Source organism: Enoplosus armatus, chromosome 15, assembly GCF_043641665.1.
Source record: "Enoplosus armatus isolate fEnoArm2 chromosome 15, fEnoArm2.hap1, whole genome shotgun sequence".
In the NCBI taxonomy this organism is placed as follows: Eukaryota; Metazoa; Chordata; class Actinopteri; order Centrarchiformes; family Enoplosidae; genus Enoplosus; species Enoplosus armatus.
This window is the reverse complement of record NC_092194.1, coordinates 2,050,854-2,070,994: the sequence shown is the minus strand read 5'-3', so window position 1 is coordinate 2,070,994 and position 20,141 is coordinate 2,050,854. Positions and strand designations below refer to the sequence as shown.

The window sequence follows — 20,141 nt, the reverse complement described above, 5'->3', positions numbered from 1 at the left end:
TCCCACACTCTGGACCCTGGCTGACGGTGCCTACAACGCATAATCCCACAGTTCAGTGCCTTTGTGACTCTGAGCAGCCCAGCAACTGCACAAACGCCTGAGACCTAAGCATGCTAGCAATGGAAGAATGTCTAGAGCACATTTCTTCCACAAACAAAGGAGATTCTCACAGAGGAGAGCACGCAATTCATTTTGTCCTATCTAAAAGGCCACACCCACTTCTCGCTGCCAACGGGATCGCAGGTACATTGCATTAGTCAACACACAGCTTCACGGTGTATGCCAAACACTGCTGCACAGCAACACTGCCACTTTGTGGACATAATGCAAAAGTACCCAACGGTCTCAAAATGGACATTGCCACTATCACAAGCTAACGCAGAAGGTGGATATTGGCCTACAGCGCAGACAACAACACATTTGATTTTTCTTTACTTTTCCACATAACAAGGTACAAGAAGTAGCCAACTAGTATTCATTGAATATGGCTTTACTATTGATACAAATTGTAAAGTCTCTTCAGAGACTAACAAAAATTGCCACAGCTGACTGTATTTCAAGTCATCCAGGCGGGGTATTGGGTTAAGTTTTCAACCAGCAATAATCACGTCTCAGCAGAACTTCATAGACTATGAAATTGCCACTGCGCAAGAATACGTAAGGAAGCTGCGAGTTAAACCTGGATCTTGTCCATGAGTCACAGCACACGTGGTGCATCTGCCAATCTTTACTGAGTGTACAATCATTTCAAAACAATGAAATGTTTATGTTGCGTGTGATTGGCTTATTGATTACAAGCCCCTCCTTTTTAGTGAGTGTACTATTGTTAACAAAGAACATTCTCACAGAGGAGAACATGCAATTCATTTTGTCCAATCTAAAAGGCTACACCCACTTCTCGTGCCAACCGGATCGCAGGTACATTGCATTAGTCAACACGCAGCTTCATGGTGTATACCAGACACTGCTGCACAGCAACACTGCCGCTTTGTGGACATATTACAAGATTACACAATGGTGTCAAAATGAACATTGCCACTATCACAGCCTGAAGCAGGAGGTGGATATTTACTATCGGCCACTTACGCAGCAGTAAAGTACACATTTGTTTGTGGATTCTTTTTCTTCAACATATCCATCAGGGGACAGCGCGAACGCAGTCCCCCACTACCAGAAATTATGCAGTCGAGATTCCCACATTTGGGGAATTCGCAGGGGTCAGCACAACCGGAGTGCAATGGCCGAGCCTCGCCCTGGGTGAACCACCTTCTTGATCATGGTGTCTCCCCAGCCAGGTAAGTATGAATTGGAACTGTAACAGACAGGGTGCTCAGTCCCACACTCTGGACCCTGGCTGACGGTGCCTACAACGCATAATCCCACAGTTCAGTGCCTTTGTGACTCTGAGCAGCCCAGCAACTGCACAAACGCCTGAGACCTAAGCATGCTAGCAATGGAAGAATGTCTAGAGCACATTTCTTCCACAAACAAAGGAGATTCTCACAGAGGAGAGCACGCAATTCATTTTGTCCTATCTAAAAGGCCACACCCACTGCCAACGGGATCGCAGGTACATTGCATTAGTCAACACACAGCTTCACGGTGTATGCCAAACACTGCTGCACAGCAACACTGCCACTTTGTGGACATAATGCAAAAGTACCCAACGTTCTCAAAATGGACATTGCCACTATCACAAGCTGAGGCAGAAGGTGGATATTGGGTATCAGCCTCCTACGCATGTCCAACACAGGATCAAAGATATTTGTTTGTGAGTTTTTTTTGCAACATATCCATCAGGGGAGAGCGCGAACGCAGTCCCCCACTACCAGAAATTATGCAGTCGAGATTCCCACATTTGGGGAATTCGCAGGGGTCTGCACAACCGGAGTGCAATGGCCGAGCCTCGCCCTGGGTGAACCACCTTCTTGATCATGGTGTCTCCCCAGCCAGGTAAGTATGAATTGGAACTGTAACAGACAGGGTGCTCAGTCCCACACTCTGGACCCTGGCTGACGGTGCCTACAACGCATAATCCCACAGTTCAGTGCCTTTGTGACTCTGAGCAGCCCAGCAACTGCACAAACGCCTGAGACCTAAGCACGCTAGCAATGGAAGAATGTCTAGAGCACATTTCTTCCACAAACAAAGGAGATTCTCACAGAGGAGAGCACGCAATTCATTTTGTCCTATCTAAAAGGCCACACCCACTTCTCGCTGCCAACGGGATCGCAGGTACATTGCATTAGTCAACACACAGCTTCACGGTGTATGCCAAACACTGCTGCACAGCAACACTGCCACTTTGTGGACATAATGCAAAAGTACCCAACGGTCTCAAAATGGACATTGCCACTATCACAAGCTAACGCAGAAGGTGGATATTGGCCTACAGCGCAGACAACAACACATTTGATTTTTCTTTACTTTTCCACATAACAAGGTACAAGAAGTAGCCAACTAGTATTCATTGAATATGGCTTTACTATTGATACAAATTGTAAAGTCTCTTCAGAGACTAACAAAAATTGCCACAGCTGACTGTATTTCAAGTCATCCAGGCGGGGTATTGGGTTAAGTTTTCAACCAGCAATAATCACGTCTCAGCAGAACTTCATAGACTATGAAATTGCCTCTGCGCAAGAATACGTAAGGAAGCTGCGAGTTAAACCTGGATCTTGTCCATGAGTCACAGCACACGTGGTGCATCTGCCAATCTTTACTGAGTGTACAATCATTTCAAAACAATGAAATGTTTATGTTGCGTGTGATTGGCTTATTGATTACAAGCCCCTCCTTTTTAGTGAGTGTACTATTGTTAACAAAGAACATTCTCACAGAGGAGAACATGCAATTCATTTTGTCCAATCTAAAAGGCTACACCCACTTCTCGTGCCAACCGGATCGCAGGTACATTGCATTAGTCAACACGCAGCTTCATGGTGTATACCAGACACTGCTGCACAGCAACACTGCCGCTTTGTGGACATATTACAAGATTACACAATGGTGTCAAAATGAACATTGCCACTATCACAGCCTGAAGCAGGAGGTGGATATTTACTATCGGCCACTTACGCAGCAGTAAAGTACACATTTGTTTGTGGATTCTTTTTCTTCAACATATCCATCAGGGGAGAGCGCGAACGCAGTCCCCCACTACCAGAAATTATGCAGTCGAGATTCCCACATTTGGGGAATTCGCAGGGGTCAGCACAACCGGAGTGCAATGGCCGAGCCTCGCCCTGGGTGAACCACCTTCTTGATCATGGTGTCTCCCCTGCCAGGTAAGTATGAATTGGAACTGTAACAGACAGGGTGCTCAGTCCCACACTCTGGACCCTGGCTGACGGTGCCTACAACGCATAATCCCACAGTTCAGTGCCTTTGTGACTCTGAGCAGCCCAGCAACTGCACAAACGCCTGAGACCTAAGCACGCTAGCAATGGAAGAATGTCTAAAGCACATTTCTTCCACAAACAAAGGACATTCTCACAGAGGAGAGCGCGCAATTCATTTTGTCCTATCTAAAAGGCCACACCCACTGCCAACGGGATCGCAGGTACATTGCATTAGTCAACACACAGCTTCACGGTGTATGCCAAACACTGCTGCACAGCAACACTGCCACTTTGTGGACATAATGCAAAAGTACCCAACGTTCTCAAAATGGACATTGCCACTATCACAAGCTGAGGCAGAAGGTGGATATTGGGTATCAGCCTCCTACGCATGTCCAACACAGGATCAAACATATTTGTTTGTGAGTTTTTTTTGCAACATATCCATCAGGGGAGAGCGCGAACGCAGTCCCCCACTACCAGAAATTATGCAGTCAAGATTCCCACATTTGGGGAATTCGCAGGGGTCAGCACAACCGGAGTGCAATGGCCGAGCCTCGCCCTGGGTGAACCACCTTCTTGATCATGGTGTCTCCCCAGCCAGGTAAGTATGAATTGGAACTGTAACAGACAGGGTGCTCAGTCCCACACTCTGGACCCTGGCTGACGGTGCCTACAACGCATAATCCCACAGTTCAGTGCCTTTGTGACTCTGAGCAGCCCAGCAACTGCACAAACGCCTGAGACCTAAGCACGCTAGCAATGGAAGAATGTCTAGAGCACATTTCTTCCACAAACAAAGGAGATTCTCACAGAGGAGAGCACGCAATTCATTTTGTCCTATCTAAAAGGCCACACCCACTTCTCGCTGCCAACGGGATCGCAGGTACATTGCATTAGTCAACACACAGCTTCACGGTGTATGCCAAACACTGCTGCACAGCAACACTGCCACTTTGTGGACATAATGCAAAAGTACCCAACGGTCTCAAAATGGACATTGCCACTATCACAAGCTAACGCAGAAGGTGGATATTGGCCTACAGCGCAGACAACAACACATTTGATTTTTCTTTACTTTTCCACATAACAAGGTACAAGAAGTAGCCAACTAGTATTCATTGAATATGGCTTTACTATTGATACAAATTGTAAAGTCTCTTCAGAGACTAACAAAAATTGCCACAGCTGACTGTATTTCAAGTCATCCAGGCGGGGTATTGGGTTAAGTTTTCAACCAGCAATAATCACGTCTCAGCAGAACTTCATAGACTATGAAATTGCCTCTGCGCAAGAATACGTAAGGAAGCTGCGAGTTAAACCTGGATCTTGTCCATGAGTCACAGCACACGTGGTGCATCTGCCAATCTTTACTGAGTGTACAATCATTTCAAAACAATGAAATGTTTATGTTGCGTGTGATTGGCTTATTGATTACAAGCCCCTCCTTTTTAGTGAGTGTACTATTGTTAACAAAGAACATTCTCACAGAGGAGAACATGCAATTCATTTTGTCCAATCTAAAAGGCTACACCCACTTCTCGTGCCAACCGGATCGCAGGTACATTGCATTAGTCAACACGCAGCTTCATGGTGTATACCAGACACTGCTGCACAGCAACACTGCCGCTTTGTGGACATATTACAAGATTACACAATGGTGTCAAAATGAACATTGCCACTATCACAGTCTGAAGCAGGAGGTGGATATTTACTATCGGCCACTTACGCAGCAGTAAAGTACACATTTGTTTGTGGATTCTTTTTCTTCAACATATCCATCAGGGGAGAGCGCGAACGCAGTCCCCCACTACCAGAAATTATGCAGTCGAGATTCCCACATTTGGGGAATTCGCAGTGAACCACCTTCTTGATCATGGTGTCTCCCCTGCCAGGTAAGTATGAATTGGAACTGTAACAGACAGGGTGCTCAGTCCCACACTCTGGACCCTGGCTGACGGTGCCTACAACGCATAATCCCACAGTTCAGTGCCTTTGTGACTCTGAGCAGCCCAGCAACTGCACAAACGCCTGAGACCTAAGCACGCTAGCAATGGAAGAATGTCTAGAGCACATTTCTTCCACAAACAAAGGAGATTCTCACAGAGGAGAGCACGCAATTCATTTTGTCCTATCTAAAAGGCCACACCCACTTCTCGCTGCCAACGGGATCGCAGGTACATTGCATTAGTCAACACACAGCTTCACGGTGTATGCCAAACACTGCTGCACAGCAACACTGCCACTTTGTGGACATAATGCAAAAGTACCCAACGGTCTCAAAATGGACATTGCCACTATCACAAGCTAACGCAGAAGGTGGATATTGGCCTACAGCGCAGACAACAACACATTTGATTTTTCTTTACTTTTCCACATAACAAGGTACAAGAAGTAGCCAACTAGTATTCATTGAATATGGCTTTACTATTGATACAAACTGTAAAGTCTCTTCAGAGACTAACAAAAATTGCCACAGCTGACTGTATTTCAAGTCATCCAGGCGGGGTATTGGGTTAAGTTTTCAACCAGCAATAATCACGTCTCAGCAGAACTTCATAGACTATGAAATTGCCTCTGCGCAAGAATACGTAAGGAAGCTGCGAGTTAAACCTGGATCTTGTCCATGAGTCACAGCACACGTGGTGCATCTGCCAATCTTTACTGAGTGTACAATCATTTCAAAACAATGAAATGTTTATGTTGCGTGTGATTGGCTTATTGATTACAAGCCCCTCCTTTTTAGTGAGTGTACTATTGTTAACAAAGAACATTCTCACAGAGGAGAACATGCAATTCATTTTGTCCAATCTAAAAGGCTACACCCACTTCTCGTGCCAACCGGATCGCAGGTACATTGCATTAGTCAACACGCAGCTTCATGGTGTATACCAGACACTGCTGCACAGCAACACTGCCGCTTTGTGGACATATTACAAGATTACACAATGGTGTCAAAATGAACATTGCCACTATCACAGCCTGAAGCAGGAGGTGGATATTTACTATCTGCCACTTACGCAGCAGTAAAGTACACATTTGTTTGTGGATTCTTTTTTTTCAACATATCCATCAGGGGAGAGCGCGAACGCAGTCCCCCACTACCAGAAATTATGCAGTCGAGATTCCCACATTTGGGGAATTCGCAGGGGTCAGCACAACCGGAGTGCAATGGCCGAGCCTCGCCCTGGGTGAACCACCTTCTTGATCATGGTGTCTCCCCTGCCAGGTAAGTATGAATTGGAACTGTAACAGACAGGGTGCTCAGTCCCACACTCTGGACCCTGGCTGACGGTGCCTACAGCGCATAATCCCACAGTTCAGTGCCTTTGTGACTCTGAGCAGCCCAGCAACTGCACAAACGCCTGAGACCTAAGCACGCTAGCAATGGAAGAATGTCTAGAGCACATTTCTTCCACAAACAAAGGACATTCTCACAGAGGAGAGCGCGCAATTCATTTTGTCCTATCTAAAAGGCCACACCCACTGCCAACGGGATCGCAGGTACATTGCATTAGTCAACACACAGCTTCACGGTGTATGCCAAACACTGCTGCACAGCAACACTGCCACTTTGTGGACATAATGCAAAAGTACCCAACGTTCTCAAAATGGACATTGCCACTATCACAAGCTGAGGCAGAAGGTGGATATTGGGTATCAACCTCCTACGCATGTCCAACACAGGATCAACCATATTTGTTTGTGAGTTTTTTTTGCAACATATCCATCAGGGGAGAGCGCGAACGCAGTCCCCCACTACCAGAAATTATGCAGTCGAGATTCCCACATTTGGGGAATTCGCAGGGGTCAGCACAACCGGAGTGCAATGGCCGAGCCTCGCCCTGGATGAACCACCTTCTTGATCATGGTGTCTAGAGCACATTTCTTCCACAAACAAAGGAGATTCTCACAGAGGAGAGCACGCAATTCATTTTGTCCTATCTAAAAGGCCACACCCACTTCTCGCTGCCAACGGGATCGCAGGTACATTGCATTAGTCAACACACAGCTTCACGGTGTATGCCAAACACTGCTGCACAGCAACACTGCCACTTTGTGGACATAATGCAAAAGTACCCAACGGTCTCAAAATGGACATTGCCACTATCACAAGCTAACGCAGAAGGTGGATATTGGCCTACAGCGCAGACAACAACACATTTGATTTTTCTTTACTTTTCCACATAACAAGGTACAAGAAGTAGCCAACTAGTATTCATTGAATATGGCTTTACTATTGATACAAACTGTAAAGTCTCTTCAGAGACTAACAAAAATTGCCACAGCTGACTGTATTTCAAGTCATCCAGGCGGGGTATTGGGTTAAGTTTTCAACCAGCAATAATCACGTCTCAGCAGAACTTCATAGACTATGAAATTGCCTCTGCGCAAGAATACGTAAGGAAGCTGCGAGTTAAACCTGGATCTTGTCCATGAGTCACAGCACACGTGGTGCATCTGCCAATCTTTACTGAGTGTACAATCATTTCAAAACAATGAAATGTTTATGTTGCGTGTGATTGGCTTATTGATTACAAGCCCCTCCTTTTTAGTGAGTGTACTATTGTTAACAAAGAACATTCTCACAGAGGAGAACATGCAATTCATTTTGTCCAATCTAAAAGGCTACACCCACTTCTCGTGCCAACCGGATCGCAGGTACATTGCATTAGTCAACACGCAGCTTCATGGTGTATACCAGACACTGCTGCACAGCAACACTGCCGCTTTGTGGACATATTACAAGATTACACAATGGTGTCAAAATGAACATTGCCACTATCACAGCCTGAAGCAGGAGGTGGATATTTACTATCGGCCACTTACGCAGCAGTAAAGTACACATTTGTTTGTGGATTCTTTTTCTTCAACATATCCATCAGGGGAGAGCGCGAACGCAGTCCCCCACTACCAGAAATTATGCAGTCGAGATTCCCACATTTGGGGAATTCGCAGGGGTCAGCACAACCGGAGTGCAATGGCCGAGCCTCGCCCTGGGTGAACCACCTTCTTGATCATGGTGTCTCCCCTGCCAGGTAAGTATGAATTGGAACTGTAACAGACAGGGTGCTCAGTCCCACACTCTGGACCCTGGCTGACGGTGCCTACAGCGCATAATCCCACAGTTCAGTGCCTTTGTGACTCTGAGCAGCCCAGCAACTGCACAAACGCCTGAGACCTAAGCACGCTAGCAATGGAAGAATGTCTAGAGCACATTTCTTCCACAAACAAAGGACATTCTCACAGAGGAGAGCGCGCAATTCATTTTGTCCTATCTAAAAGGCCACACCCACTGCCAACGGGATCGCAGGTACATTGCATTAGTCAACACACAGCTTCACGGTGTATGCCAAACACTGCTGCACAGCAACACTGCCACTTTGTGGACATAATGCAAAAGTACCCAACGGTCTCAAAATGGACATTGCCACTATCACAAGCTAACGCAGAAGGTGGATATTGGCCTACAGCGCAGACAACAACACATTTGATTTTTCTTTACTTTTCCACATAACAAGGTACAAGAAGTAGCCAACTAGTATTCATTGAATATGGCTTTACTATTGATACAAATTGTAAAGTCTCTTCAGAGACTAACAAAAATTGCCACAGCTGACTGTATTTCAAGTCATCCAGGCGGGGTATTGGGTTAAGTTTTCAACCAGCAATAATCACGTCTCAGCAGAACTTCATAGACTATGAAATTGCCTCTGCGCAAGAATACGTAAGGAAGCTGCGAGTTAAACCTGGATCTTGTCCATGAGTCACAGCACACGTGGTGCATCTGCCAATCTTTACTGAGTGTACAATCATTTCAAAACAATGAAATGTTTATGTTGCGTGTGATTGGCTTATTGATTACAAGCCCCTCCTTTTTAGTGAGTGTACTATTGTTAACAAAGAACACTCTCACAGAGGAGAACATGCAATTCATTTTGTCCAATCTAAAAGGCTACACCCACTTCTCGTGCCAACCGGATCGCATGGTACATTGCATTAGTCAACACGCAGCTTCATGGTGTATACCAGACACTGCTGCACAGCAACACTGCCGCTTTGTGGACATATTACAAGATTACACAATGGTGTCAAAATGAACATTGCCACTATCACAGCCTGAAGCAGGAGGTGGATATTTACTATCGGCCACTTACGCAGCAGTAAAGTACACATTTGTTTGTGGATTCTTTTTCTTCAACATATCCATCAGGGGAGAGCGCGAACGCAGTCCCCCACTACCAGAAATTATGCAGTCGAGATTCCCACATTTGGGGAATTCGCAGGGGTCAGCACAACCGGAGTGCAATGGCCGAGCCTCGCCCTGGGTGAACCACCTTCTTGATCATGGTGTCTCCCCTGCCAGGTAAGTATGAATTGGAACTGTAACAGACAGGGTGCTCAGTCCCACACTCTGGACCCTGGCTGACGGTGCCTACAACGCATAATCCCACAGTTCAGTGCCTTTGTGACTCTGAGCAGCCCAGCAACTGCACAAACGCCTGAGACCTAAGCACGCTAGCAATGGAAGAATGTCTAGAGCACATTTCTTCCACAAACAAAGGACATTCTCACAGAGGAGAGCGCGCAATTCATTTTGTCCTATCTAAAAGGCCACACCCACTGCCAACGGGATCGCAGGTACATTGCATTAGTCAACACACAGCTTCACGGTGTATGCCAAACACTGCTGCACAGCAACACTGCCACTTTGTGGACATAATGCAAAAGTACCCAACGGTCTCAAAATGGACATTGCCACTATCACAAGCTAACGCAGAAGGTGGATATTGGCCTACAGCGCAGACAACAACACATTTGATTTTTCTTTACTTTTCCACATAACAAGGTACAAGAAGTAGCCAACTAGTATTCATTGAATATGGCTTTACTATTGATACAAATTGTAAAGTCTCTTCAGAGACTAACAAAAATTGCCACAGCTGACTGTATTTCAAGTCATCCAGGCGGGGTATTGGGTTAAGTTTTCAACCAGCAATAATCACGTCTCAGCAGAACTTCATAGACTATGAAATTGCCTCTGCGCAAGAATACGTAAGGAAGCTGCGAGTTAAACCTGGATCTTGTCCATGAGTCACAGCACACGTGGTGCATCTGCCAATCTTTACTGAGTGTACAATCATTTCAAAACAATGAAATGTTTATGTTGCGTGTGATTGGCTTATTGATTACAAGCCCCTCCTTTTTAGTGAGTGTACTATTGTTAACAAAGAACACTCTCACAGAGGAGAACATGCAATTCATTTTGTCCAATCTAAAAGGCTACACCCACTTCTCGTGCCAACCGGATCGCATGGTACATTGCATTAATCAACACGCAGCTTCATGGTGTATACCAGACACTGCTGCACAGCAACACTGCCGCTTTGTGGACATATTACAAGATTACACAATGGTGTCAAAATGAACATTGCCACTATCACAGCCTGAAGCAGGAGGTGGATATTTACTATCGGCCACTTACGCAGCAGTAAAGTACACATTTGTTTGTGGATTCTTTTTCTTCAACATATCCATCAGGGGAGAGCGCGAACGCAGTCCCCCACTACCAGAAATTATGCAGTCAAATTCCCACATTTGGGGAATTCGCAGGGGTCAGCACAACCGGAGTGCAATGGCCGAGCCTCGCCCTGGGTGAACCACCTTCTTGATCATGGTGTCTCCCCTGCCAGGTAAGTATGAATTGGAACTGTAACAGACAGGGTGCTCAGTCCCACACTCTGGACCCTGGCTGACGGTGCCTACAACGCATAATCCCACAGTTCAGTGCCTTTGTGACTCTGAGCAGCCCAGCAACTGCACAAACGCCTGAGACCTAAGCACGCTAGCAATGGAAGAATGTCTAGAGCACATTTCTTCCACAAACAAAGGACATTCTCACAGAGGAGAGCGCGCAATTCATTTTGTCCTATCTAAAAGGCCACACCCACTGCCAACGGGATCGCAGGTACATTGCATTAGTCAACACACAGCTTCACGGTGTATGCCAAACACTGCTGCACAGCAACACTGCCACTTTGTGGACATAATGCAAAAGTACCCAACGTTCTCAAAATGGACATTGCCACTATCACAAGCTGAGGCAGAAGGTGGATATTGGGTATCAGCCTCCTACGCATGTCCAACACAGGATCAAACATATTTGTTTGTGAGTTTTTTTTGCAACATATCCATCAGGGGAGAGCGCGAACGCAGTCCCCCACTACCAGAAATTATGCAGTCGAGATTCCCACATTTGGGGAATTCGCAGGGGTCAGCACAACCGGAGTGCAATGGCCGAGCCTCGCCCTGGGTGAACCACCTTCTTGATCATGGTGTCTCCCCAGCCAGGTAAGTATGAATTGGAACTGTAACAGACAGGGTGCTCAGTCCCACACTCTGGACCCTGGCTGACGGTGCCTACAACGCATAATCCCACAGTTCAGTGCCTTTGTGACTCTGAGCAGCCCAGCAACTGCACAAACGCCTGAGACCTAAGCACGCTAGCAATGGAAGAATGTCTAGAGCACATTTCTTCCACAAACAAAGGACATTCTCACAGAGGAGAGCGCGCAATTCATTTTGTCCTATCTAAAAGGCCACACCCACTGCCAACGGGATCGCAGGTACATTGCATTAGTCAACACACAGCTTCACGGTGTATGTCAAACACTGCTGCACAGCAACACTGCCACTTTGTGGACATAATGCAAAAGTACCCAACGTTCTCAAAATGGACATTGCCACTATCACAAGCTGAGGCAGAAGGTGGATATTGGGTATCAGCCTCCTACGCATGTCCAACACAGGATCAAACATATTTGTTTGTGAGTTTTTTTTGCAACATATCAATCAGGGGAGAGCGCGAACGCAGTCCCCCACTACCAGAAATTATGCAGTCGAGATTCCCACATTTGGGGAATTCGCAGGGGTCAGCACAACCGGAGTGCAATGGCCGAGCCTCGCCCTGGGTGAACCACCTTCTTGATCATGGTGTCTCCCCAGCCAGGTAAGTATGAATTGGAACTGTAACAGACAGGGTGCTCAGTCCCACACTCTGGACCCTGGCTGACGGTGCCTACAACGCATAATCCCACAGTTCAGTGCCTTTGTGACTCTGAGCAGCCCAGCAACTGCACAAACGCCTGAGACCTAAGCACGCTAGCAATGGAAGAATGTCTAGAGCACATTTCTTCCACAAACAAAGGAGATTCTCACAGAGGAGAGCACGCAATTCATTTTGTCCTATCTAAAAGGCCACACCCACTGCCAACGGGATCGCAGGTACATTGCATTAGTCAACACACAGCTTCACGGTGTATGCCAAACACTGCTGCACAGCAACACTGCCACTTTGTGGACATAATGCAAAAGTACCCAACGGTCTCAAAATGGACATTGCCACTATCACAAACTAACGCAGAAGGTGGATATTGGCCTACAGCGCAGACAACAACACATTTGATTTTTCTTTACTTTTCCACATAACAAGGTACAAGAAGTAGCCAACTAGTATTCATTGAATATGGCTTTACTATTGATACAAACTGTAAAGTCTCTTCAGAGACTAACAAAAATTGCCACAGCTGACTGTATTTCAAGTCATCCAGGCGGGGTATTGGGTTAAGTTTTCAACCAGCAATAATCACGTCTCAGCAGAACTTCATAGACTATGAAATTGCCTCTGCGCAAGAATACGTAAGGAAGCTGCGAGTTAAACCTGGATCTTGTCCATGAGTCACAGCACACGTGGTGCATCTGCCAATCTTTACTGAGTGTACAATCATTTCAAAACAATGAAATGTTTATGTTGCGTGTGATTGGCTTATTGATTACAAGCCCCTCCTTTTTAGTGAGTGTACTATTGTTAACAAAGAACATTCTCACAGAGGAGAACATGCAATTCATTTTGTCCAATCTAAAAGGCTACACCCACTTCTCGTGCCAACCGGATCGCAGGTACATTGCATTAGTCAACACGCAGCTTCATGGTGTATACCAGACACTGCTGCACAGCAACACTGCCGCTTTGTGGACATATTACAAGATTACACAATGGTGTCAAAATGAACATTGCCACTATCACAGCCTGAAGCAGGAGGTGGATATTTACTATCGGCCACTTACGCAGCAGTAAAGTACACATTTGTTTGTGGATTCTTTTTCTTCAACATATCCATCAGGGGAGAGCGCGAACGCAGTCCCCCACTACCAGAAATTATGCAGTCGAGATTCCCACATTTGGGGAATTCGCAGGGGTCAGCACAACCGGAGTGCAATGGCCGAGCCTCGCCCTGGGTGAACCACCTTCTTGATCATGGTGTCTCCCCTGCCAGGTAAGTATGAATTGGAACTGTAACAGACAGGGTGCTCAGTCCCACACTCTGGACCCTGGCTGACGGTGCCTACAACGCATAATCCCACAGTTCAGTGCCTTTGTGACTCTGAGCAGCCCAGCAACTGCACAAACGCCTGAGACCTAAGCACGCTAGCAATGGAAGAATGTCTAAAGCACATTTCTTCCACAAACAAAGGACATTCTCACAGAGGAGAGCGCGCAATTCATTTTGTCCTATCTAAAAGGCCACACCCACTGCCAACGGGATCGCAGGTACATTGCATTAGTCAACACACAGCTTCACGGTGTATGCCAAACACTGCTGCACAGCAACACTGCCACTTTGTGGACATAATGCAAAAGTACCCAACGTTCTCAAAATGGACATTGCCACTATCACAAGCTGAGGCAGAAGGTGGATATTGGGTATCAGCCTCCTACGCATGTCCAACACAGGATCAAACATATTTGTTTGTAAGTTTTTTTTGCAACATATCCATCAGGGGAGAGCGCGAACGCAGTCCCCCACTACCAGAAATTATGCAGTCGAGATTCCCACATTTGGGGAATTCGCAGGGGTCAGCACAACCGGAGTGCAATGGCCGAGCCTCGCCCTGGGTGAACCACCTTCTTGATCATGGTGTCTCCCCTGCCAGGTAAGTATGAATTGGAACTGTAACAGACAGGGTGCTCAGTCCCACACTCTGGACCCTGGCTGACGGTGCCTACAACGCATAATCCCACAGTTCAGTGCCTTTGTGACTCTGAGCAGCCCAGCAACTGCACAAACGCCTGAGACCTAAGCACACTAGCAATGGAAGAATGTCTAGAGCACATTTCTTCCACAAACAAAGGACATTCTCACAGAGGAGAGCACGCAATTCATTTTGTCCTATCTAAAAGGCCACAACCACTTCTCGCTGCCAACGGGATCGCAGGTACATTGCATTAGTCAACACACAGCTTCACGGTGTATGCCAAACACTGCTGCACAGCAACACTGCCACTTTGTGGACATAATGCAAAAGTACCCAACGGTCTCAAAATGGACATTGCCACTATCACAAGCTAACGCAGAAGGTGGATATTGGCCTACAGCGCAGACAACAACACATTTGATTTTTCTTTACTTTTCCACATAACAAGGTACAAGAAGTAGCCAACTAGTATTCATTGAATATGGCTTTACTATTGATACAAATTGTAAAGTCTCTTCAGAGACTAACAAAAATTGCCACAGCTGACTGTATTTCAAGTCATCCAGGCGGGGTATTGGGTTAAGTTTTCAACCAGCAATAATCACGTCTCAGCAGAACTTCATAGACTATGAAATTGCCTCTGCGCAAGAATACGTAAGGAAGCTGCGAGTTAAACCTGGATCTTGTCCATGAGTCACAGCACACGTGGTGCATCTGCCAATCTTTACTGAGTGTACAATCATTTCAAAACAATGAAATGTTTATGTTGCGTGTGATTGGCTTATTGATTACAAGCCCCTCCTTTTTAGTGAGTGTACTATTGTTAACAAAGAACATTCTCACAGAGGAGAACATGCAATTCATTTTGTCCAATCTAAAAGGCTACACCCACTTCTCGTGCCAACCGGATCGCATGGTACATTGCATTAGTCAACACGCAGCTTCATGGTGTATACCAGACACTGCTGCACAGCAACACTGCCGCTTTGTGGACATATTACAAGATTACACAATGGTGTCAAAATGAACATTGCCACTATCACAGCCTGAAGCAGGAGGTGGATATTTACTATCGGCCACTTACGCAGCAGTAAAGTACACATTTGTTTGTGGATTCTTTTTCTTCAACATATCCATCAGGGGAGAGCGCGAACGCAGTCCCCCACTACCAGAAATTATGCAGTCGAGATTCCCACATTTGGGGAATCCGCAGGGGTCAGCACAACCGGAGTGCAATGGCCGAGCCTCGCCCTGGGTGAACCACCTTCTTGATCATGGTGTCTCCCCTGCCAGGTAAGTATGAATTGGAACTGTAACAGACAGGGTGCTCAGTCCCACACTCTGGACCCTGGCTGACGGTGCCTACAACGCATAATCCCACAGTTCAGTGCCTTTGTGACTCTGAGCAGCCCAGCAACTGCACAAACGCCTGAGACCTAAGCACGCTAGCAATGGAAGAATGTCTAGAGCACATTTCTTCCACAAACAAAGGACATTCTCACAGAGGAGAGCGCGCAATTCATTTTGTCCTATCTAAAAGGCCACACCCACTGCCAACGGGATCGCAGGTACATTGCATTAGTCAACACACAGCTTCACGGTGTATGCCAAACACTGCTGCACAGCAACACTGCCACTTTGTGGACATAATGCAAAAGTACCCAACGTTCTCAAAATGGACATTGCCACTATCACAAGCTGAGGCAGAAGGTGGAGATTGGGTATCAGCCTCCTACGCATGTCCAACACAGGATCAAACATATTTGTTTGTGAGTTTTTTTTGCAACATATCCATCTGGGGAGAGCGCGAACGCAGTCCCCCACTACCAGAAATTATGCAGTCGAGATTCCCACATTTGGGGAATTCGCAGGGGTCAGCACAACCGGAGTGCAATGGCCGAGCCTCGCCCTGGGTGAACCACCTTCTTGATCATGGTGTCTCCCCAGCCAGGTAAGTATGAATTGGAACTGTAACAGACAGGGTGCTCAGTCCCACACTCTGGACCCTGGCTGACGATGCCTACAACGCATAATCCCACAGTTCAGTGCCTTTGTGACTCTGAGCAGCCCAGCAACTGCACAAACGCCTGAGACCTAAGCACGCTAGCAATGGAAGAATGTCTAGAGCACATTTCTTCCACAAACAAAGGAGATTCTCACAGAGGAGAGCACGCAATTCATTTTGTCCTATCTAAAAGGCCACACCCACTTCTCGCTGCCAACGGGATCGCAGGTACATTGCATTAGTCAACACACAGCTTCACGGTGTATGCCAAACACTGCTGCACAGCAACACTGCCACTTTGTGGACATAATGCAAAAGTACCCAACGGTCTCAAAATGGACATTGCCACTATCACAAGCTAACGCAGAAGGTGGATATTGGCCTACAGCGCAGACAACAACACATTTGATTTTTCTTTACTTTTCCACATAACAAGGTACAAGAAGTAGCCAACTAGTATTCATTGAATATGGCTTTACTATTGATACAAACTGTAAAGTCTCTTCAGAGACTAACAAAAATTGCCACAGCTGACTGTATTTCAAGTCATCCAGGCGGGGTATTGGGTTAAGTTTTCAACCAGCAATAATCACGTCTCAGCAGAACTTCATAGACTATGAAATTGCCACTGCGCAAGAATACGTAAGGAAGCTGCGAGTTAAACCTGGATCTTGTCCATGAGTCACAGCACACGTGGTGCATCTGCCAATCTTTACTGAGTGTACAATCATTTCAAAACAATGAAATGTTTATGTTGCGTGTGATTGGCTTATTGATTACAAGCCCCTCCTTTTTAGTGAGTGTACTATTGTTAACAAAGAACATTCTCACAGAGGAGAACATGCAATTCATTTTGTCCAATCTAAAAGGCTACACCCACTTCTCGTGCCAACCGGATCGCAGGTACATTGCATTAGTCAACACGCAGCTTCATGGTGTATACCAGACACTGCTGCACAGCAACACTGCCGCTTTGTGGACATATTACAAGATTACACAATGGTGTCAAAATGAACATTGCCACTATCACAGCCTGAAGCAGGAGGTGGATATTTACTATCTGCCACTTACGCAGCAGTAAAGTACACATTTGTTTGTGGATTCTTTTTTTTCAACATATCCATCAGGGGAGAGCGCGAACGCAGTCCCCCACTACCAGAAATTATGCAGTCGAGATTCCCACATTTGGGGAATTCGCAGGGGTCAGCACAACCGGAGTGCAATGGCCGAGCCTCGCCCTGGGTGAACCACCTTCTTGATCATGGTGTCTCCCCTGCCAGGTAAGTATGAATTGGAACTGTAACAGACAGGGTGCTCAGTCCCACACTCTGGACCCTGGCTGACGGTGCCTACAGCGCATAATCCCACAGTTCAGTGCCTTTGTGACTCTGAGCAGCCCAGCAACTGCACAAACGCCTGAGACCTAAGCACGCTAGCAATGGAAGAATGTCTAGAGCACATTTCTTCCACAAACAAAGGACATTCTCACAGAGGAGAGCGCGCAATTCATTTTGTCCTATCTAAAAGGCCACACCCACTGCCAACGGGATCGCAGGTACATTGCATTAGTCAACACACAGCTTCACGGTGTATGCCAAACACTGCTGCACAGCAACACTGCCACTTTGTGGACATAATGCAAAAGTACCCAACGTTCTCAAAATGGACATTGCCACTATCACAAGCTGATGCAGAAGGTGGATATTGGGTATCAGCCTCCTACGCATGTCCAACACAGGATCAAACATATTTGTTTGTGAGTTTTTTTTGCAACATATCCATCAGGGGAGAGCGCGAACGCAGTCCCCCACTACCAGAAATTATGCAGTCGAGATTCCCACATTTGGGGAATTCGCAGGGGTCAGCACAACCGGAGTGCAATGGCCGAGCCTCGCCCTGGGTGAACCACCTTCTTGATCATGGTGTCTCCCCTGCCAGGTAAGTATGAATTGGAACTGTAACAGACAGGGTGCTCAGTCCCACACTCTGGACCCTGGCTGACGGTGCCTACAACGCATAATCCCACAGTTCAGTGCCTTTGTGACTCTGAGCAGCCCAGCAACTGCACAAACGCCTGAGACCTAAGCACACTAGCAATGGAAGAATGTCTAGAGCACATTTCTTCCACAAACAAAGGACATTCTCACAGAGGAGAGCACGCAATTCATTTTGTCCTATCTAAAAGGCCACAACCACTTCTCGCTGCCAACGGGATCGCAGGTACATTGCATTAGTCAACACACAGCTTCACGGTGTATGCCAAACACTGCTGCACAGCAACACTGCCACTTTGTGGACATAATGCAAAAGTACCCAACGGTCTCAAAATGGACATTGCCACTATCACAAGCTAACGCAGAAGGTGGATATTGGCCTACAGCGCAGACAACAACACATTTGATTTTTCTTTACTTTTCCACATAACAAGGTACAAGAAGTAGCCAACTAGTATTCATTGAATATGGCTTTACTATTGATACAAATTGTAAAGTCTCTTCAGAGACTAACAAAAATTGCCACAGCTGACTGTATTTCAAGTCATCCAGGCGGGGTATTGGGTTAAGTTTTCAACCAGCAATAATCACGTCTCAGCAGAACTTCATAGACTATGAAATTGCCTCTGCGCAAGAATACGTAAGGAAGCTGCGAGTTAAACCTGGATCTTGTCCATGAGTCACAGCACACGTGGTGCATCTGCCAATCTTTACTGAGTGTACAATCATTTCAAAACAATGAAATGTTTATGTTGCGTGTGATTGGCTTATTGATTACAAGCCCCTCCTTTTTAGTGAGTGTACTATTGTTAACAAAGAACATTCTCACAGAGGAGAACATGCAATTCATTTTGTCCAATCTAAAAGGCTACACCCACTTCTCGTGCCAACCGGATCGCAGGTACATTGCATTAGTCAACACGCAGCTTCATGGTGTATACCAGACACTGCTGCACAGCAACACTGCCGCTTTGTGGACATATTACAAGATTACACAATGGTGTCAAAATGAACATTGCCACTATCACAGCCTGAAGCAGGAGGTGGATATTTACTATCGGCCACTTACGCAGCAGTAAAGTACACATTTGTTTGTGGATTCTTTTTCTTCAACATATCCATCGGGGGAGAGCGCGAACGCAGTCCCCCACTACCAGAAATTATGCAGTCGAGATTCCCACATTTGGGGAATTCGCAGGGGTCAGCACAACCGGAGTGCAATGGCCGAGCCTCGCCCTGGGTGAACCACCTTCTTGATCATGGTGTCTCCCCTGCCAGGTAAGTATGAATTGGAACTGTAACAGACAGGGTGCTCAGTCCCACACTCTGGACCCTGGCTGACGGTGCCTACAACGCATAATCCCACAGTTCAGTGCCTTTGTGACTCTGAGCAGCCCAGCAACTGCACAAACGCCTGAGACCTAAGCACGCTAGCAATGGAAGAATGTCTAGAGAATCAGAATCAGAATCAGAATCAGAATCAGAATCAGAAACTGTTTATTGCCAAGTAACATACATTACAAGGAATTTGCTGTGGTCTGAAGGTGCTATTGTTTTGATAACAAATAAGTAGAATATAAAAGCTAAAATAAGAATAAGAATAAAAATAATAAAATAATAATAACATTTCTTCCACAAACAAAGGACATTCTCACAGAGGAGAGCGCGCAATTCATTTTGTCCTATCTAAAAGGCCACACCCACTGCCAACGGGATCGCAGGTACATTGCATTAGTCAACACACAGCTTCACGGTGTATGTCAA

At 46.3% G+C, this 20,141-nt stretch overlaps 29 non-coding genes and 1 pseudogene across 29 annotated transcripts; all 30 read right to left on the bottom strand.

Moving 5' to 3' along the window:
• Positions 1–514: 514 nt before the first annotated feature.
• LOC139298351 (U4 spliceosomal RNA) lies at positions 515–655 on the bottom strand. Its single transcript, XR_011598622.1, has one exon. It is a non-coding gene; the product is annotated as a U4 spliceosomal RNA (small nuclear RNA).
• Positions 656–1,139: 484 nt separating this feature from the next.
• LOC139298238 (U1 spliceosomal RNA) lies at positions 1,140–1,303 on the bottom strand. Its single transcript, XR_011598525.1, has one exon. It is a non-coding gene; the product is annotated as a U1 spliceosomal RNA (small nuclear RNA).
• A 494-nt stretch (positions 1,304–1,797) lies between these two features.
• On the bottom strand, positions 1,798–1,961 carry LOC139298290 (U1 spliceosomal RNA). Its single transcript, XR_011598573.1, has one exon. It is a non-coding gene; the product is annotated as a U1 spliceosomal RNA (small nuclear RNA).
• Positions 1,962–2,506: 545 nt separating this feature from the next.
• On the bottom strand, positions 2,507–2,647 carry LOC139298430 (U4 spliceosomal RNA). Its single transcript, XR_011598697.1, has one exon. It is a non-coding gene; the product is annotated as a U4 spliceosomal RNA (small nuclear RNA).
• Positions 2,648–3,131: 484 nt separating this feature from the next.
• On the bottom strand, positions 3,132–3,295 carry LOC139298228 (U1 spliceosomal RNA). Its single transcript, XR_011598516.1, has one exon. It is a non-coding gene; the product is annotated as a U1 spliceosomal RNA (small nuclear RNA).
• Positions 3,296–3,789: 494 nt separating this feature from the next.
• On the bottom strand, positions 3,790–3,953 carry LOC139298301 (U1 spliceosomal RNA). The gene has a single exon (XR_011598583.1). It is a non-coding gene; the product is annotated as a U1 spliceosomal RNA (small nuclear RNA).
• Positions 3,954–4,498: 545 nt separating this feature from the next.
• On the bottom strand, positions 4,499–4,639 carry LOC139298429 (U4 spliceosomal RNA). Its single transcript, XR_011598696.1, has one exon. It is a non-coding gene; the product is annotated as a U4 spliceosomal RNA (small nuclear RNA).
• A 484-nt stretch (positions 4,640–5,123) lies between these two features.
• Positions 5,124–5,244, bottom strand: LOC139298321 (U1 spliceosomal RNA; annotated as a pseudogene).
• Positions 5,245–5,789: 545 nt separating this feature from the next.
• Positions 5,790–5,930, bottom strand: LOC139298428 (U4 spliceosomal RNA). Its single transcript, XR_011598695.1, has one exon. It is a non-coding gene; the product is annotated as a U4 spliceosomal RNA (small nuclear RNA).
• A 484-nt stretch (positions 5,931–6,414) lies between these two features.
• Positions 6,415–6,578, bottom strand: LOC139298226 (U1 spliceosomal RNA). The gene has a single exon (XR_011598514.1). It is a non-coding gene; the product is annotated as a U1 spliceosomal RNA (small nuclear RNA).
• A 494-nt stretch (positions 6,579–7,072) lies between these two features.
• LOC139298319 (U1 spliceosomal RNA) lies at positions 7,073–7,229 on the bottom strand. Its single transcript, XR_011598600.1, has one exon. It is a non-coding gene; the product is annotated as a U1 spliceosomal RNA (small nuclear RNA).
• A 370-nt stretch (positions 7,230–7,599) lies between these two features.
• LOC139298426 (U4 spliceosomal RNA) lies at positions 7,600–7,740 on the bottom strand. The gene has a single exon (XR_011598693.1). It is a non-coding gene; the product is annotated as a U4 spliceosomal RNA (small nuclear RNA).
• Positions 7,741–8,224: 484 nt separating this feature from the next.
• LOC139298225 (U1 spliceosomal RNA) lies at positions 8,225–8,388 on the bottom strand. Its single transcript, XR_011598513.1, has one exon. It is a non-coding gene; the product is annotated as a U1 spliceosomal RNA (small nuclear RNA).
• A 538-nt stretch (positions 8,389–8,926) lies between these two features.
• LOC139298425 (U4 spliceosomal RNA) lies at positions 8,927–9,067 on the bottom strand. Its single transcript, XR_011598692.1, has one exon. It is a non-coding gene; the product is annotated as a U4 spliceosomal RNA (small nuclear RNA).
• Positions 9,068–9,552: 485 nt separating this feature from the next.
• On the bottom strand, positions 9,553–9,716 carry LOC139298224 (U1 spliceosomal RNA). Its single transcript, XR_011598512.1, has one exon. It is a non-coding gene; the product is annotated as a U1 spliceosomal RNA (small nuclear RNA).
• A 538-nt stretch (positions 9,717–10,254) lies between these two features.
• On the bottom strand, positions 10,255–10,395 carry LOC139298424 (U4 spliceosomal RNA). Its single transcript, XR_011598691.1, has one exon. It is a non-coding gene; the product is annotated as a U4 spliceosomal RNA (small nuclear RNA).
• A 485-nt stretch (positions 10,396–10,880) lies between these two features.
• Positions 10,881–11,043, bottom strand: LOC139298305 (U1 spliceosomal RNA). Its single transcript, XR_011598587.1, has one exon. It is a non-coding gene; the product is annotated as a U1 spliceosomal RNA (small nuclear RNA).
• Positions 11,044–11,537: 494 nt separating this feature from the next.
• LOC139298269 (U1 spliceosomal RNA) lies at positions 11,538–11,701 on the bottom strand. The gene has a single exon (XR_011598554.1). It is a non-coding gene; the product is annotated as a U1 spliceosomal RNA (small nuclear RNA).
• A 494-nt stretch (positions 11,702–12,195) lies between these two features.
• On the bottom strand, positions 12,196–12,359 carry LOC139298268 (U1 spliceosomal RNA). The gene has a single exon (XR_011598553.1). It is a non-coding gene; the product is annotated as a U1 spliceosomal RNA (small nuclear RNA).
• A 538-nt stretch (positions 12,360–12,897) lies between these two features.
• Positions 12,898–13,038, bottom strand: LOC139298422 (U4 spliceosomal RNA). The gene has a single exon (XR_011598690.1). It is a non-coding gene; the product is annotated as a U4 spliceosomal RNA (small nuclear RNA).
• Positions 13,039–13,522: 484 nt separating this feature from the next.
• Positions 13,523–13,686, bottom strand: LOC139298223 (U1 spliceosomal RNA). Its single transcript, XR_011598511.1, has one exon. It is a non-coding gene; the product is annotated as a U1 spliceosomal RNA (small nuclear RNA).
• A 494-nt stretch (positions 13,687–14,180) lies between these two features.
• On the bottom strand, positions 14,181–14,344 carry LOC139298222 (U1 spliceosomal RNA). The gene has a single exon (XR_011598510.1). It is a non-coding gene; the product is annotated as a U1 spliceosomal RNA (small nuclear RNA).
• Positions 14,345–14,889: 545 nt separating this feature from the next.
• On the bottom strand, positions 14,890–15,030 carry LOC139298421 (U4 spliceosomal RNA). Its single transcript, XR_011598689.1, has one exon. It is a non-coding gene; the product is annotated as a U4 spliceosomal RNA (small nuclear RNA).
• A 485-nt stretch (positions 15,031–15,515) lies between these two features.
• On the bottom strand, positions 15,516–15,679 carry LOC139298236 (U1 spliceosomal RNA). Its single transcript, XR_011598523.1, has one exon. It is a non-coding gene; the product is annotated as a U1 spliceosomal RNA (small nuclear RNA).
• A 494-nt stretch (positions 15,680–16,173) lies between these two features.
• Positions 16,174–16,337, bottom strand: LOC139298275 (U1 spliceosomal RNA). The gene has a single exon (XR_011598560.1). It is a non-coding gene; the product is annotated as a U1 spliceosomal RNA (small nuclear RNA).
• A 545-nt stretch (positions 16,338–16,882) lies between these two features.
• On the bottom strand, positions 16,883–17,023 carry LOC139298350 (U4 spliceosomal RNA). The gene has a single exon (XR_011598621.1). It is a non-coding gene; the product is annotated as a U4 spliceosomal RNA (small nuclear RNA).
• Positions 17,024–17,507: 484 nt separating this feature from the next.
• LOC139298221 (U1 spliceosomal RNA) lies at positions 17,508–17,671 on the bottom strand. The gene has a single exon (XR_011598509.1). It is a non-coding gene; the product is annotated as a U1 spliceosomal RNA (small nuclear RNA).
• Positions 17,672–18,165: 494 nt separating this feature from the next.
• LOC139298220 (U1 spliceosomal RNA) lies at positions 18,166–18,329 on the bottom strand. The gene has a single exon (XR_011598508.1). It is a non-coding gene; the product is annotated as a U1 spliceosomal RNA (small nuclear RNA).
• A 545-nt stretch (positions 18,330–18,874) lies between these two features.
• LOC139298420 (U4 spliceosomal RNA) lies at positions 18,875–19,015 on the bottom strand. The gene has a single exon (XR_011598688.1). It is a non-coding gene; the product is annotated as a U4 spliceosomal RNA (small nuclear RNA).
• Positions 19,016–19,499: 484 nt separating this feature from the next.
• Positions 19,500–19,663, bottom strand: LOC139298444 (U1 spliceosomal RNA). The gene has a single exon (XR_011598711.1). It is a non-coding gene; the product is annotated as a U1 spliceosomal RNA (small nuclear RNA).
• Between the last annotated feature and the right edge of the window lie 478 nt (positions 19,664–20,141).